The following is a 19,443-nucleotide window of genomic DNA, read 5'->3' as shown; positions in this document are numbered from 1 at the left end:
TCCTTTTTCTCCTTAAATAAAATTTAAAAAAAAAAGAAAATAATAGATCTTACATTAGCCAGCAATTTTCTGTCCTTCCTAAGAATATATTGTGTGTTTTAAATGGATAAAAATGGCAAAAGGCTCTTTTGAAACATTGGATACACCTGTAAATGTGTATTGTCACTTTCTAGCATATGTTAATTTCTTTTTATTTCAGTCATGATTGATGTATCAACAAAGACTGAGACTTCATTTCTTTATCAGGCCTGAATAGAAATGGCCTTTGGGGAAAGTGCCACAAATCCTTATTCTGTGAACTATGCAGTTGATTTCTTTTTTCTGTCAGCACAAAGATGTACATTTGCAGTTCCCTATATAGTTTTTTCTCCCATGTGATTTTAAGGATTATAATGGAAAGATCATTCCTGTTTGTATTTCACAACCTGAAATGAGAAGCTTTTAAAGATGAATAACATATTCATAAATAAATTAAAATTTTAGATAGATCAGTATTCTAAACTTCAGGATTTACTAAACAACTTGATCTTTTGTTTTTGAGTCAATTAGACTGCAACATATATGTTTTCCACAGTAGAACTTTTAAATTACATTGTGCAAAATAGTATTTGGAATTGGTTTGAAAATTTAACTGATTGTTATTCTACCCACAAAAGATGAGAACAATTGCCAAGTTTCTGGCACTAGAAACCAGGATGTTCTTTTGGAAATCCAATTTGGTCATTTTCTTTATTTGCCTTTCTCTAAAATGCGTATCACTTAACATTTTACTGAAGGTCTTTGGACATTTAGTTCCTGGCTGTCCTCATCTTTCACTGGTTCTCCAGTCACCCTTTGAAGTCATGCATTATGTATGTCTGTGATGCCCTTCTATGAGAAGTGCAAGTCTTACATTTTCCTTATCTAATTTATACGTATCCACTTTGCTAACTTAGAGTAACTTCTTACTTATACCTGCTGTCTCCTCTGTGTCAGTGAAGTTCATGGCTGACTTGTAACAGTTTAATATCATTTACTAAAGAATAAAATCTTTTTATTGCCTTTAAAATCTATTTATTGCCTTTATATTGATTTAGTTATCTAGCTCTTCAACTAATTGGCTGATTTTTTTTTTTGTGTGACATCTTGTGTCACAGTCTTTCCTATAATAGCTTATCACCTTTTATGAGTTAAATATATATGAACCAATGCCTCAGAGGTGTTTAACAAATATTTCCAGGATGAAATGCATAGTGATTTGTAAAGGCCAGGATGTCCCGCTTTCATTACTAAGAAAGGAAAAAATTACATTATCTATCACAAAGAAATTGAAATTTTCCAGTTACTATGTTTTAAAATGTAAAAAATGTTATAAATATAACATTTAGGACTCTGTCATAACTAGTAGAAGATATATCCTGAATTTTCCTGCAGCAAATTTCTTATTAGTGATCATAATTCCTGATGATATATCAAAGCTATTTAGTCTTTCAGATATCAAAATGCCAAGACTTTAAATAAACCAAGGACAAAGATCAAAATGCACATTCTTTTCCTTCCATTTTGCAGAATTTATTTCAACTTGAATAGTTAGTATCTTTAAATGTGTCATCTGCATTTCTAATACATTGCAATGTACATATATTAATGAATTACATCTGTTGCGTGAGGCTGAACTCAAGTTTTTGCTATATTTTATTTTTCTTAATAAAATAAAATTAATTTATTGTTTTTAGTTGAAGAAAATCTATTCTACTTGAACAGAAAATCTTTTCTTTTTCTCTTATATTTTAAAATATTTGCCTGTAGTGCTGATTAATTATTGCATTTAAACTTAAATTTAAAAAAAAATTGAAAAGAAGCTTAACATATTTCTTTTCAATGATAGTCTGAACATTTGTTCATTACTTGGTTAGTCAAACCCTACTGTTCTTACTGGCCCATACTACAATTTTTTTTTTTTTTTTAATTTTCAGATATTTTCAAAGTATCATCTGGAAAGGCTTTCTGAATATATTGTCCACAACAATGTGTGTGACCGAATTGAGTAAATTCATCAACAGTATCAGTTCCTAAATAAGCTTTCATACAAAGTGAGAGGAATAAAAAAGGTATGGTGAAAAGTTATTTCAGTCTATACAAAATTATTTGATTATTTCAGGTAAACTCAATTTTTTGCTTTTTCCTCTGGAAAAACTATAAATACATGACATAAATTTTCAGAATATAGAAACTATCATCATTCGAGTTACAAGATCAAAAAAAATCTTTTTGTTACTGGGTATCGATCTTGAGGCAAAATGTTTTGACCAAATTATACATAAATATAAGAAAATTGATTTGCACTTGAAAGTGAAGCTATCTGATGTTTATTTTCCTCTTCTCAGCTTATAAATCTTAAATTGATATCTAATTTATAGGATTTATTTTACTTGTTTAATTTCCTGCCAGATGGCAAGAATAAATTTCCATCCTCTGAGAGTATTTATCTAAGAACAGGCCTTAAGGAGATTCATGCAAAGTTATATTCAGCAAACACGAAAATACATGTCTTCTTCCATTCTGTCATTATTCAGCAGCTTGTGAAGACACTGTACAATTCACATGCTAGTGCAAGGAGAAAAATGGTCTCTATTCTTATAGGTAAGCTGTTAGTATGACATTATTTGTGAAAATTCAAACAGATGATTTGCATACCAAATCATCTTGCTTTAATATTTATTCTTGAAATAGTGCCTCAGAGGCAGTATCCTGGTACTTTGGAACTGGAGACTCTGAGGTAGATGGAATGGGGTACTTTTCTTGTCTATAGCAGAAAAATAAATGCACAGTAGGGTTTGACTAAAAAAGATGGATTCATGTATATTCACTGCTAAATAAATCATCCTTAAGACCAAGGTGAGCCCAAGGTTTATAGTACCATTGTTATTATTTCTTTAATTATAAGATCTTACTATGTTGTAGTAATACAATATGGCATCAAAGATGATTACTTTTACTTGCCTTTACCATAACCTAAACTAAAAGAAATAGTAATGTATATTCTTAATTTTTCTGTATATAAACTTCAGAACGCTATTACTGATCTTCAGATCGGTGAATGAAACACCACAGCATAAAATAAAGCATTTTTCCACTATTGCAATAGTATGATTTGGCTACAATCCTCAAATCTATCAAACTAATTGACTGATTTATCTTACCAGGCATAATTTTGTGATTTGATTCTCCTTTGCAATTGACATTGATATCATCTATGCCCAATACAATATGGTCATTTTAATAGCTAAATTAAAATAACAAAAATTATCCTTCTGTAGGTGGGTAGGTAAACAACTCGGTACATAAATAGGGTTTTTTGTAACAACCTGCAGTCTAGGTTTATTTCAAAAGTTAACAAACAAAAAGTCAAAGAGTAGAAGAAGGGAGAAAGAGAATAAGGAAGTGAGAGAAGAGATAATGATGATGATAGCTGATATTGGGAAGCTTTGAGTTTGAAAATGAGGTCTGATTCAACCAATGTAGATTTGGCAAAAAGTTTGCACGGTTTTGGGTAGAAAATCTGAAATCATTAGAATACTATTATTTCCTAGTTTTAACTTCATGAACTTGAACATTTTACAGATATTCACCTTGAATGTAAAGTTAGTAGGCATACAGAGGTAGAGACAATTTTTACCTGATTGTTACATTATTCCTGAATCATTACATTAGCTTATGTACAGAACAGGTTTCTGTAAGAAAAGTACATGCAATTTATACCTGCAAATGAAGAACTGTGTGCATATCCCTGATGAAGTTTTAAAATGGTTTATTTCATTTTTTAGAGAATTTCCTGAGAGTTTGGTAGAACTAAAAATTGAATAATTTCTATGTAAAAATATTCAGGAAAACATAATTCTGTAAGTACTTGCTCTAAATTTATTTATACACTCACTGAAAATTGCAATGCTTTGAAAATTGCAAATCTCTTTTTTTAGTGATGAAAAGAAAGTTTTGAATACACTGTCATAGATTTATAGGAAGAAACATGTCTAGATATTCTGACTATGGGGACATACTTTCTATTTACAAGTGTTTCACTGTGTCTTTAGGATTCATTGAATAGATATTATTTTCTTAGTGGATAAAATGTCCTGCCAGATTTATTCCCGTTGTTTTCATCATTATTAGTTATTTCCAAAATTTAATCATCATACCTTACCTAAAAGCCTCCTTCTTAATAAATAATGATCTAAGCACTTGAGATTTATATGCAAAGAAGCAGAAAAAAATTTGCAAATGTTGCTGAGATTTTGCTTTTAGAAGTAGAATCCAAAAATAAATAAAACATGTCAAAAATTATACATACATATATATATATATATATATACATATATATATATATATATACATATATATATATATTGGTTTGTACTGGAAAAATAAACAAGAATAAGGATGCTCAGTAATAAGCATAACACCTTTTGTCTCTCACTGCTCAGAAATATTAAATTTATGAAAAACTAGAAGAAATAGCTTAAAATTTTTGTAAAAACTCTAAGCATACTGGACTGGACCCCACCCTAAGGTTGTAGCCCCTTTCAACTAATTATATCTACAATAATCCCGTTTCTAAATAAATTCACATTCTGAGTTCCTTGAGTGTTATGCATTTTATACATCTACATTAGAGGAATAGAAATTAACTGGTAATATGCTATACCCATCTTCAAAGAAAGACTTAAATAAAGAACCAAAAGATCTCCAGGGATAGAGATTTTGAAGGACTACGAAATACTTTAAGCTTTTCATAATCTTGTATGATGTACTATAAACTTTCAACTAAATAAGTTCAAAATGAAGCCTATGGAAAGTCAAAGTCAACTGGGAGCACCCAAGTGCCTGCTACCATGAGAAAGAATATTCATCAACATGGCTGGGACTGTGTGTAATGTTTGAAGGGCTCCAAAAGGTGACAGATCAAAAGAATACTGAAATTCAACATTTAGAAACAAAACTAAAAATAAAACAGATAATTCATAGCAAATATGATATCAACTTGTTTTGTTTTGTTTTTTGAGACAAGCTCTCACTGTGTGGCCCAGGTTGGCTCTGAACTCTTTGCAATCCTCACACCTTACTTCTCTAGTACTGGGATTACAGGGATATCCCGCAACACCTGAGAGCATCAACACACTAAAGGCAGACCTGATCACCATTCCTTTACTTCAGACTTTCAATGCAAAGTTTGAATAAAACTATTCACTTTCAAATATATTTAAAAACATGTTTCAATATATTGGATTATTCTAAATATATGTGCTATATTTAATGTTTTAAAAATATCTCTGGAAATCATTAGTTTAACATTAAGTTTAATTTTTAATGACTCTAAATGTAATAATTAACAGTTTTCTTGGTACTGTTTCAAGTAAGTTTATTATTTTACTACACATGTCAAAAATTATCTTTGGTATTCACTAAAATTATTTTGTTGCAGAGTGCTACAGCAACACATTATAGAAAGAGTGACTTAAACCACAGAAATTTTTGACATTTCTAGAATCTGGGACAAATTAGCCAAGTGGCAGAACTGGTGTCTGATGAGGCCCTCACCCTGCTTCATAAATGGATGTTTACTGGTTGCCTCCTACAGGAGCCAGGAGAAGAGACAGAGTTCCTCTAGCTCCTCCTCCTTTGATGAGCTCCTGGATCCCATTTGTGAGGGTGCTGCCCACATGACCTAATTGCCACCTCATAATGCCTTCACACTGAAGGTTAAGACTCAATTACAAAAGCATCTTGTCTATATTGACTAAAAGAGTTTAGGGTAGACTGGATTAGCCTTCTTTAAGAAAAGGCTGAGGGTAGCACATTCAATAAATTACAATATGAAGCCATAATTTGCATAAGGCTTTGATGTATATTGCTTACATCTGATGGAATTTTGGAAAGCCATATGAATAATAAATTGAGCTATGATGTAAACACTATATCTATTAATAACAGAAAAAAAGGCAAATTACTAAATAGATAAAGGATTAACCCCTTCCCTAGTTATGCAGCAAAGATTATGACAATAAACTTGACGGTACCAATGCAAGTTGACTGACAGAAACCCATGTTTCAAACAAACTTTGTTAAGCATATTTACATGTTAAAGATACACGTTTTGTGAATCTTCAGTTTTCATTTCTAAAGCTAATACATTAGATTCTATCCTGTCATACCTTGTTGAAAATTTTTAACAAAAACCCACACTTTCTATTGTCACTTTATCTTAATAATAATGCTACACTATTCAATTTGTAATCCATGAGACAGACAAGCATGTGTTATAGTAAAAACATTCTAAAAGGAATTTGTGTTACTTGTGCATATTAAAAACATTAGCCATACTATGTTTTTTCTCTACAGTCCCCAAGATAATTTTACTCCACTCTTTGCAGCCCAGGCAAGCCAGAGATGTCCAAGCCAGAGCCTACAATTGTAAATTTTGTGTTGAAAAATGAGAGTGGAGTGAGAAAGGCAGGTATACATAGTGCAAAATTAAGTCAAATCATTGAAAAGTTTTGTAGACAATTGTTGGCATCCGGGGAGAAACTATTGAATGGCCCGTCATGCTTCTCAATGAAGCCACCAGAACCTTGAAAGTCCTGAGGAGCTCCTATGATGTGATGTTTAGACTTATATTAAATGCAGGATCCTGTGACACTTCCATGCTGGAAAAAAAAAAAAAAGACTATTGGATTCAATAGCAATCTATAAGATACTCAACAAAGGATTTGCTGCCTTTGTGTTCTCAAATTGCTGTATTTATCATGTATGCCTCTTAACCAAACATTGTTTTAATTTCTTTCATTAAAATCTCATCCTTTAACTACCTGACTGTCATGTATCTAAAATGAAAAATAAATACCTCCATTCAGATATCCTGAAATGATTTTAATTGTTTACAACATATTAATTCGTGTGTGTGTGTGTGTGTATTTCTGTTAGATTGAACCCTGGTGCAATGTATACCCTAGCCCATTTTATATTGTTGCTTCTCTTTCTTCTGAGTTGGGGTACCTCTAAATTGCCTAAGCTGGTCCTCAAACTCGGTATCCTCTTGCACAGCTCCCATGGACCTGGGATTATAGGTGTGCACCACATTACTTCCTCGCAAAACTTACTATTTTGGGAGTGGAGGGACTAATGAGTTGCTGTGAAGAAATCTTTGATTTTAATGCAAAGATATGAAATTCACTCCTGGATATGCATCTCCCAAACAAAAACATTTATGTTACCTGGACATATGAAGGATGTATGAAACTGAGAAACTTACACCAGTCATACTGAATCATTATCATGTTTTTTAAAAGATTGGCAGGATATATATATATATATATATATATATATATAATTTTTGAAAAAAACATTGGTATAATATTTGAGAAACTTTTTTGTGAATTCCATCTGAATTTGTGGCAACATGTTTATGTTAATTTTTGCCTTATTGTCAGATGATGAAAATTGATATTTATCTTTAGCAGAATACATGATATATAAAAGTATATTATCAGTATTGTGGTCTCATAGCTCCATGTTTCTAGAAAAGAAAGGTTGCTGTCTCTGATCTCATTTCTCTGAAGGTCACAATAGGGTGCATACTTTGATAAATAATTTATACATTTAAACAAAGTTAAATGTTTCAGTCTGCCATGAAGAAAGGCAGTTACTGCAAGGCAAGTCCATCACACGCTCATGTATGTCAGAAGACAAGATTAGGACCATGTGGAAAAACTGGGTACACTCATCCTAATTATAAAATTTGACCAGATGGACAGTCAGTCATATTGTGCAAAATCCATGCCAATTTAAAATGCCCCAAACATTTTAACAGATTCAGCTACTCAATAGCTTTGTCCCTTGGCCAGGTTAGCTACTTTCCAAGCTCAGTTATCTTCTCCATGACAAGTACATAATACGTCTATCATGAATTTCATAACATTACTGTTTAATGAAAGATGATTATATTAACCTTTACTATCCATTCTTACGTTTTGACTTTAAATGAAGACATCTTCCTTGATATAAAGCCACTTATTTTTTTCATTATTTGAGCTGGTTTTCCAAGATAAAAATTAAGGCTTTAAGTGTCTTCTCTTTTGCAACAAGATGAGTGACCCTAAAATTAGAAGGTAACAAATAGGGTCAACAAAACTTAGCCTTCAGATTGGGACCTCATGATTTTTGTTCATCCAGAGGCAGCAAAACCAACACCCGGGAAAGAAAAGTCAGGATAACCCAGATGTATCTCATCATTGCCAGAAACCAAAGATAATTTCAAATATGTCTAAAATCCTGCCAATAAGAATGAAGGTGTCTGAGCAGCAGAGTTCACTTGCCAAATGATGACAATTTGAGCTTTACAAAAGAAAATGGTAATTGCAGCCAATTGTATCAAATTGATTCTACAAAAAGGTCTAAGACCATGGTGACACCAAAAAATAATAGATGTCTTGCAATGTGCTAAAGACAAACCACACTGAATTTCCCCAAGCGATTTTTTAAAAAAATGCTATGTGATGATTGAAATAAATTATGTGAGTATTTAATTTCTGATAAAGTTGAAAAGCATACAGTTCTAAGAATACAAAATAATTAACTATTAAAAGTCTATATATTGGGTTTCAACAAATGTATGGAACATCCAGAGCCATAAGAAATATTATCATAAATACTGATAAATAAATATTATGACACTGATGTCATCAATCAGTAAACACATAATAAAACAAAAGATACTGAATGTGGGAATGTAGTTCAGTGATCCAACCCTTTATTAGCACTTGAACTGTCCAGGGTTTGGTCCCCAGCACAACCAAATCAAATCAAAGCAGAAATAAAATATTATAAATTTATAGTTTCTTATAGATATAAAAAGGCTTGGAAATATCAACAATAACTTGGTAAACAACTGTTAAGACAAATAGATTGCCAAAGTCATCATATTATCTCACTAGTAAGACTGTGTGCCTGATGATTCTTTTGCCTTGTCAAAAATAGGTTTACAGTTATAAAACATATTTTAATCATGTCAGAGTCCAATCCAAGCAGATAGTATTGATTTAATTTTACCTTCCTCAATGTTCACTTTATTTCCAAATTTTAGGGTTTTTTTTAAACAAATACTATAGGACTTATTATATGACATGCACTAGAGTGTAAGGATAAGAAGTTTCTAAAATAAATTAAAGATAGAAAACTATAAATTAATATGACTTAAATATTTTTATATATACAGGAATTCTGTTTCAGAATTTGTTGAGCCTTTAAAATGTAATGTGTGTTGAACACCTGAAGCAGGCATAATGTGATCTCCAAACATACTAGACCACAAAATTATATTAAACTTTGAGTATTTTGAGGAACTGCATTCTACTTAATGCACTTTAGAAAATTACATTTATATTTATTGTTCAGAATATAAAATAAGCTAACAGTCAAGTTAATAGTACAATATACTTAGTATTTCTGTCACATGTAAGTTTACAAGGAAATTTTTATGGTTGTGGAGTACTTTTGATGCTTATCAAATTTTATGATTACACTGGCATCATCGTCTTGGCTCTAAGAGTAGTTAATAAATATGTTTTTTGAAAAAAATTTCAATAAGGAAAGATATTATGTTCAATAAGATTCATATTTTTTTGAAATAGTAATCCGATTCTCTCCATGCTCTAAAGTGCCTTTTATATAACTACATGTAATTGAGCTAATATTGAATAAGTAAGTTTTCTTCCAATTCATAATTTATTTGAGAAACATACTCTGCCTTGGAGCCAGCTGATTTTGAACTGCAAGCTCTACAAACAGTGAGCTACATTTCCCCCATTAACTTTGGATGTCGGATATTTTGTCTCAGCACTGAGCAAAGTAACTAAGACATCATCTTTGGGGAAATGAGACACAATTTATAACAAAGTTACCTTATTTTGGAATTAATCTATCCTAGGGCAAAACAGTTTTCGTTACCAGTCTTGAGTGATGCCATGCTTAACACAATTAAGAGATAATTTAGGAGATCATGCTGGCAAAAATTTCTTTTCACATCTAGGAAAAAAAATACCCAAATGTAGTATTTCCTGAGATGAGTTAGCCTTGCATGGACCAGGCCAATAAGTTGAATAACCTGAAAATTTGAAATTGTAATAAACATAAACTATTATATGAATGTATGAGTAAAATCTAAAATGAGTTAAAATTAAGAACAGCAAACAAAATATAAAACAAAAATAAAATATTTATACCCAAATAACATTTAATCTGCAATTATATGAGTTAATTGCAAATTAATGAAGTATATATGACTCAGGAAAAATTCATTCAATATAAATCAATATTATTCAAGACATTAAAAAGCATAGATTGTACTTGTATAGATTTCAAAATATGTAAGAAAACTTGATAAATTTCAGTTGCTTTTGATGATGAAATTGAAAACAAATCAGGAGCAAGACTGTGATGAATATAATAATGGAAATCTAAAGATACACATGCTGATTTAACATGGTACATCACAAATAAAAGGGAAGTTACATTTGCATATACATAATTGTATACTATTTTAGATTGTTGGGTGGATGCAAAATAATCTCAGACATCATTATACGCGAAACAGGAGATTGAGCTTTCTGTGTCAACTTGAGGCAGTTGCCATGAGGACAGAAGGGCCCAGAAGGCAAGGAATGTAAACAGTCCTTAGATGGGGAGTACACAGAGGTAGAATTCCTCCCACAGCTTTGTCTTAGTTACTTTTTACTCGCTGCTGAGACAAAATAACTGAAGCCCAAAGTTGCGAAAGGAAAGGTTTATTTCTTATAGGTTTGTGAGGTTTCAGTTCATACTTGGTTGGCTCCAAGGTTGGGTGGCATGGTGGGGCCGCAGTTCATGGGGTTTCAAACAGCAAAGCAGCAACCAGCGAGAGAGAAACACACCTTCCTGCCATTATACTGTATGCTGACTCCACCCCTACCGGGTGTATCACTGACACCATCAATCCAAGCTCTAGACAATGAACGAATCACAATGCACAATGCAAGCACTAGAGGCCTGAAGGACACCACATAAACTATGACAAGCATTGATAAAGAAGGAGGCCTTGATAGTGAGATCCATTTTTTTTCTTCTGACCTCCAGAACTCTTGTTTTAGACCATTGTTTTCTTTATGATCCATAAGATTCAGTGAAGGAGAGAGAAGAGGGGAAAAACTGAAGAAATGGAACAAAATATCAAACAGTTAATAGAATTTATGAAGAGGAAGTGACTAGCTATGAAAGAATCTTTGCTCTTTTTCTAAGGATATCCTAATCAAATTGTTGTAATTTAAAATAAATGCCCCATAATCCACTGGCTGTAAAGCATAAAATTTAGGAAGTATCCTAGGTTTATCTCTTCCCTTAATTTTCAGATGTTGATTTAGTTTTTCTTAAATTCTTTTTTAAGAAAAATTCAACAAATCTACTTTTAAGCAACCATAGCTGTGAGCTGGGGTCCAACAATCCTGGAGGTGCTTCAGTACAAGGTTGAAGTCAGTAGTGTATTAAGTGAGCTACTATTCCATTTTCCTGCTGCCAAACTTCATTTAAAATGTCTTAACATAGAGGGCATGCTAACCTTACAGGGTCTGGGGTTTAGCTCAGTGGCACAAGCACCTGACTGGTAAATATGAGGTTGTGAGTTTGATCCCTGATACCAATAATAATAAAAAAAAAAGATACTAACCTTGCAAGGAGAGATAACATACTTGCCTAAAATAAAAAAGTTGAGGTGTGATTCTGTACTCATTTATGAAGAAATCTTTTCAATCACATTGACACTTTTAGGATCTGATCCTATCACTACATTTTCTCACAGGAACTATCCAATATATTCTTTGTATTTCTATAAAAATCCATTCCATATGTATCACCAAAGGTAATATATTTCTAATGAATGAAAGGCCAACTCTTTGTGAGGTCATTGACTTTATTAGAAATCATGATAATATAGCCTCAAGGATTTTTCATTTGTGTCTCAAATTTTTAGAATGCTCTTATAATTTTTGTTGAAAGAATGACCTTTTTACATCTTTGCTTTTTTCTGCTGAAATTTCTTTAGGAGTATTTGATAATATCTGAAATTAACTGTTTTAAAGTTTAATTACAAATCTGTCTACATCTCCTAGATTGGAAGCCTCAAGAATACAAGAAATGATACCGAACATTTAGTAGGTGGCAACAGACATTAGTAAATGAAACACTGTTCATACATCATTAAGAATCTGCAGAATGCTGTGATTTTCTTCATTAACTTTCTGTGACCTTTGATTATACATGGAAACATTAAAGAAATGGCTGGGAAGTCTAGTACTTAGGCAATACAAAGAATATGGAGGCTCAGCAGTTTCAAGAAGACTATTGTGCAGGTATAAAGGAAATAAGAATCTGAAATAATATATGATAATGAAAACACTTATGTGTGAAATGATTTTACTGACCTCATAAAAAGTATGTTCCTAAATATGTTTGATAAATGTACCTATTTTGAGAATGACAGATTTATTTATCTGTTTTATTTTATTAGTACCTTTCCAGTTTATTCAGTTTACAATTATTGTGAGAAGTGGTTACATATACATACCACAGTTCCATGTTTTAAATCTGTATTTTTATATGATCAGCAGAAAAATATAACACCTTATACAAATTAGAAGACAATCATGTCTAACAAATAATTTGATGTATAAACAATTACTATTTTTCAATTCTTTTTGAAACCAGGTCTCACTTTGTAGCTCAGGCTAACCTCAAACTACGTCTTTCTAAAACATTCCAGAAATAAAGATCATTGCTTCTTAAAATATCATTGACCTATTTATGAGAAGGAAATTAGATTAGGTTATCTACTTTAATTCACTATTATGTGGTTAAAAAGACTAAATATTCACAAGACAGGTAACTAATAACTTTCTTTCACAATATAGGTTATGCATGTATTGTGATGATACCCCACTTAGGGAAATTCACATCTAAAAATGCAATGCCTGTTTCCCAAATGTGAGCTTTTCTCTAAATTCTACGAAGTCTAGAGTGTGTGTACCCTAAGAGACTTAAACAAAATTGTAACTTACTCATCAGTTTTAATTGAACTCATACTCCTAAAATACTCCAGGCATTGTGCATGAAACAGGCCGGCGTCGGACATGAAGACGGTCGAATAGAAGTGGGAAAATGCAAACACTGAAGAAATACGTAGTCTGATTAAACACAGAGAACTGAAAAAATGCTCCAAGGAAGATCTATTCTTACTAAAAGTCGTGAAGAATCCAAAAAAACAAAAACAAAAACAAAAAAGTACTTAAATAGGTTGCTTATCAGTAAACTTCTACGGGGATTAGAGACATACAATGAAAGAACAGAAAAACATTTCAGGTTTGGAAACTGCAACATCAATTCATTGCTCAGGCAATAAAAAATTTGAAATTATACCCACAACTGAAAATTAAGCTTATACCCACAATACAGAAAATTAAGAGGCACTGAAATTATTCATTTTAGCTATAAAATTTGCCCACATTTTTCTAAAATTGGCACTACCAGGTACCTCGGTAGCTGGGCAGGTGAAGAAAGCTAAAATGAATTTCAGTAGAAAGAAGCGATGCGGGTCACCCCCAAGCCGAGGTCAGGCCAAGTTTGTGGACCACCTCACTGCGGTGTAAGCCTGCGCGGGGTCTCGGTGGAGAACGGTGAGGAGCTCCGGGACACGGAGCACTGCCGAAATTAGAGAAACTAAACCATATGTTCAGATGAAATAATCGTTTATATTGCAATGCTAGCTTCCCAGCTTCCTTGCTGCCGGGTTCAGACCACCAAGCCTGATTAGACAGAAGAATGAAGACATGGAGGGCGGAGCATCTGGTGGGGAAGTCCGGGGACTCCTCTGCAGTGAAGTCCCCACCCTAGACTGCCTGGGAAACAACCGCATTGCCTTCTACCGACCACGGGTACAGATTTTGCATTAGGAAGGAACGGCAGCAATTATGGCGCATTGTCAGGTTTCACCAGCAAGCTTTGCCTCTGCCAGAGCTGGCCAGCATTCCATCCTCAGCATGTCCCAAGTCCTGTGGTCACCAGTCTCTGTGCCCGGCATCGACCCGAGGACCCGAGTCAATCTTCAGCCCTGGGTCCCGCAAGGAGCTCCATACCCTACCCCTCATATCATTGTCATCCCTGCAAGAAAATGGAAAATTATTATTCATTCCTGAGAGAATCTTGCAAATAAAAAGCTACAGAGTGCACCATAGTTGCTGGATCAATTTACCACTCATCATCCTCATAAAAATACTTACGCCTTCTGGAAACAATTTTATGAGATGAAAAAGACTTCAAATTGAACAGGTCTCAACCATGAAAGACGGAGATCGAAGTAAGGAAGTAGCCAGTAACATCTAGGAAACCAAAGCACTCTGGAACTAAAATAAAATTCAAAATAGATTTTTAATATCAACAAAGAAATACTTTAATGTTTGGCAAGAGCAAAACAGTATAGGAAATGGGAAAATGTGTGCATAGAATATTTTTAAAATTTCAGATAATTAAAATACAGTAGGAGGACATGAAAACTCATAAGTTAATGTGATGGGAATGTTTCAAAAAACGTATCCACCAGAATTACAGGAGAGTAGGAAAAAAGGTGATCGGATGATCCATCCAGACATGTCAACACATACATATTGAGATCCTAAGAAGAGAAGACGAAACAAAAAGATAAATTCTCTCATACATAAGGTAAACTCATCAGTGTAATACAATGTTTCTGATTGCTTATGGGATTTGAAGTACATGTATTTCCTTAGGTATGCATTGAACCAACTACCTTGCAATAATGAAAACAGTCTATACTACTACTCATTCACTAACGGCTGTCTCCTTGAGCTCAATTATGAACGAAGCTACTTTTGTGCCTTTTTGACTGCCTTCTTGGCATCTGCTGGCAGGACATGGATGCCAGCACAGGACTCCTCCAAAGCAGAGAGGATGTTAGAATAACAATACAAGAGTTTCCCGAGTCACCACATATTTCAAGTATTCTCCCTACCTTGGAACAACAAAATGAAAAATTAAGGAGTCTAAATGACTGGTGAATTAGGGAAGACTACAAAGAGGAAAAATATTCTTTTCTGGCCTCTGAATGCTGTATTATGTAAAGTATTTCATATTTTTATTTCGTGCTATAAATATTGGAAACTAGAAATCTAAAAAGCTCCAATTGAATAAGAAAATGACTTAAAATGTGTGGCACTGAAACATTTTGCAAATATGATTTTATATGCACAGAATTGTCTTAAAGAATTATACTGTAGTAAAACCCAAATTATGCAATTAGATTCATTCTTAAAAATGACACTTAAAATTAACATTTTTCTAATTTGAAAATAAAAGATAGAGTGAAAATACTAATTTTCAGTTGATAACAACCATGGTTGACAAATATTTCTAGCACCAATCAAATAAGGTGCACAAAATAATGTGTGCATTTATTCCTCTGAAAACTCAGGAACAATGGAAAAATTAGTGATTACATCACGTGACTTCTAGAAAACTTATAAACGTACAATGTCATATCTTAAGTTTCATATACTTTAATTTGTGTCCTTTGAAATAATATAACCTTGAGTAATACAGAACTTAGCAAAAAAAAAAAAATGTAGAGCAATACATGCATCTCATGATGGAAAAACCAGATGTCATTCCTTCCTTCCTGAGCATCCTGAACCCTGACCTCACCTGCCTGAGCCTACTCCCAGGCACAGGCCGCCCTTCCAGCACTGCTGTGCTCATTCTTCCCTGCTTACAGCCTTTTTAAAATACACATATACAAATATTGATGAGGAAGTAAGAAGAAAAACTTAATTAGTGAGAGGAGAGTTGCACATCAAAGTCTGCACCTCTGAGCTAAAGTGCAAATCGAAGTTGTTCTTACAAGAAATCCTTTCTTGCCTTTCAATATGTGAAGAGTGGAGGAAATTAATGACCTTTTAGGAGAAAGACTCCAGTAGAAAATATCTGTAAATCATTTGCTGGTTTCTAGGAACATACTCTAAGACCATTTTATTAGTTGTGTGATTTCAGTAATGTAACTCCCCTTTTTTTTTTTTTTTTTTTTTTTTTTTAACTCCAAACCTTTCCTTTTTCGGTGTTGCTAGGCTTTAACCATTGAAGGAATGTTAATTATATTTTTCTCCAGTTTGGCCTGTATACATCAAACTGTCTGCTTTCCAGGTCTCTCCAAATGAGATTGCCAGACTGGTTTATTCATTCTCACAACTGGTTTGATATCCTTAAAGGACTTTATCTATTTATTTTGTCTTGGTTTAAAGATACAAAAATATACAAATCTAAATTTAAATATTCTGTGACTCCATAGCATTTTGTTACTTACCTTTCCTTGTTAAAGCCAAGAATCATTTATTTTAGGACTCTGAAAAAATTCATGAGATAGCTCATCTCTCGTGTCACAATATGGCTGTGTGTTTGTTCTGAAAGGTTTCTTCTGCCTTTGTTCTCACATGTTTCCTTGAGGATGTCAGAGTGATGAAATTTATCTTCTAGTATTTTACTATTGGCAGACTTCAAATATTGTCATCAATGATTATGCATTAAATGGTAGCTGTGTTATGGGATGAAATCATTAAGCATTAAACACATAGAAAAATCATATATAAAGTATTATCACAATGGACGAACACCTTCCCACAGCCATAGAATGTACAAATAATGGGAATTATGTTTAAATAAAAATATAGAAACATGTTTTGAAAAATAAGAATATGCTTAAGCAATAGATAAAAAGGTGAAATAAAAATTAATAACTTTCCATAGGACTATTCTCTACTGAGAAGGTTGTGTTCCAGTAAATATAATTTTATAAATTTTTGTATTAAAGAAATTTGAATATTCTTGAGTTGCAAAAGTATTAGTTATGTTTTCCTAATCTCTTCATGTCATAACCATGTATTTCAGTCACTGAAAAATGAAAAAAAAATTCCAGAATAAGATAAAACATTATATGCTAAAATTATTTTCTCATAATCTAATTATGAAAGTATAATTAATAGACATGGAATGTTTCTTTAAAATTTTTCTTACCAAATAAGACACCAGATAATATTGATTCTTTATTTTCTAGAATTTCTGGTCCGCCAAATGATTAAATATATTTTAAATGATTTTGACATAAAATGAAACATTACACTTCTCACAGTGGGTTTTAAGCAGTGAGTTTGAATTTAGTAACGAATCATCCAGATTATTATTTTTATAGTAGAGTAGGACAATATTTACTGTGAATACAAGCCTCTTTAGTACATATTTTCTTTGAGCAATACATTTTTCTATGCATACTATACATAATGTCAGTATGAAATGTATATTCTATACATATGTATATGTATAGAATAGTATTACATGTTCTATACATAATGTAAGTATGAAATACATTATTTTTATCACTAGTAATTTTATTTTACTTCACTAGTAATTTATACTCAATATATGAGTTGTTTAGAACAATATATGAACAATATTGTTTAGAACAATATTTAGCAAAGAAACCAACATTTATATACCTTTAAACTGATCAAACATTCATATACACAGGAACTCACATATACTTTCACACACAGGATTCTGCTTTAAAATTGATTCAAGAACAAATGTCTATTTAAGGTATTCTTCTTCATTCTTGTGTTAAGTCTCACAGTCTAGAAATATGCTTGCTTAAAGATGATACTTATTCAGTGATGGATACAAGATAAGATAAAAAGGTGAATAAAATATTTTTGATTAAATCTCAGTAATAATAGAAAAATAATTGCTTAATTTAGATTCTACACCTAACAGAAATGGAGAAATGTTATTGTACAATTGGAATACCACCTTAAATGCTTCATTTTTGACATAAGGTGAAATGTAGAAAAAGTAGATATTTGTATCCTCTATGGTTCATTTCACATTTTAAATTTTGTACCACTATAGTTGTAGTACCTAATAATTTTAGAAAAATGCTTTGTAAAATACTTTATTCACAGTTTAAATGGTGTAATGATAAAACACAATAATGTTGATCAATGGATTAAACTTTTGAACTTTTAAATTTATATCAGGATATTTGTGATGCCAAAGCCATTTCTGTGTATTCATAAGGTACATAATAAGTCCATGAAACACTACTTCATCTTTTTGGATCTTAAAATATTCAAAGCCATCCAAGTGAGTTATTGAAATATCATAGATCCTCTTATTATACATCCACACTGAATCAAGTTCTCCATTATTTAAATGAACATGTTATTTATTTGCTTCTGGCATTGCTGTATTTCCTGTGGGAGAATTGCAGCTGGAATGAGGTTGAAATTTCTTTGCTCAAGAATCTAAGGAAATATAAGACCGTTTTAGCAATGTGTTGTTGTTATTTATCTTCATACAATCGTCTGAATTATTTTTTTCTTTTCGAGAAAGGGTTTCGTTACGCAATTCAGGCTGCTCATGAACTCACTCTGAAGCTCAGACTGCCTCGAAATCACAGTCGTTTCTCCTGCCTCAGCTTCCCTAGTGCAGGGATTAAACGTGTGCACCACCACACCTGGCGAGTTTTCTGCATATTTAAGAAGTAACTTCCTGTGTCATGTGCATATTTTATTTTTATTGCTCCTTTTTGGCAGCTGGCTTGCTGTAAGTGGCATGCAGGTGAATCAGAATTCTGCATTTCACCTGTATTCAGTACTTGTGTAACACAAGATGAAACATTAAGCCAAAAAGAAGTATAACAAATATCTAGATTTATTACAACTGGAATTTCTTGTAACATGAATTTCACATAAATAAGTGCAAGGAATTCAAGTATGCTGAAATGACCACACCTGTCTTGTAGGTGGATTCCAAGTAGGTAAATAAAGATGCTCAGTAGGAAGGTGAACTTTTATCTTCAACTCAGATTTCTTAAGACATGTTGTTTATTTTTTTTTCCTCAGAAAAGAATAGAACTTGAAACAAAGGTACTTCCTATATCCACATAGTTAATCTAACATTGTTTCTCTCTCTGGAAGTAATTCACTTCTTGACCAAACATTAAATTTTAAAATTTAGTTAAAAAGTTGTTTTTGTTACAACTTTTTAAAAGGTTGTAACAAAACTAGTTTAAAAAGTTGTTTTTATTACATTTTTTGTTACTAGTTCTGTAAAAACACAACCTATAAAATGAATGATGAAACGACCAAGCTTTACAAGGCTACAAAGATCTAAGACCTGTTCCTTTATACATGTGTAAGGCACAACTCTTTTCCTCAAGAAGCTGTGTTCTGGTGGAAGAGAACCATTGCTATCACAATTTAGCACTAATAATAACAAAATCGAATGAACTGGCACAAACAATGGACTAAGGCAGTAAACTAGAGA

This window comes from Cavia porcellus, unplaced genomic scaffold (genome assembly GCF_034190915.1).
Source record: "Cavia porcellus strain 051 isolate PalLab524CR breed Dunkin Hartley unplaced genomic scaffold, mCavPor4.1 scaffold_2, whole genome shotgun sequence".
Lineage (NCBI taxonomy): Eukaryota > Metazoa > Chordata > Mammalia > Rodentia > Caviidae > Cavia > Cavia porcellus.
The sequence above is the reverse complement of the archived record's forward strand: the minus strand, read 5'-3'. Positions refer to the sequence as shown.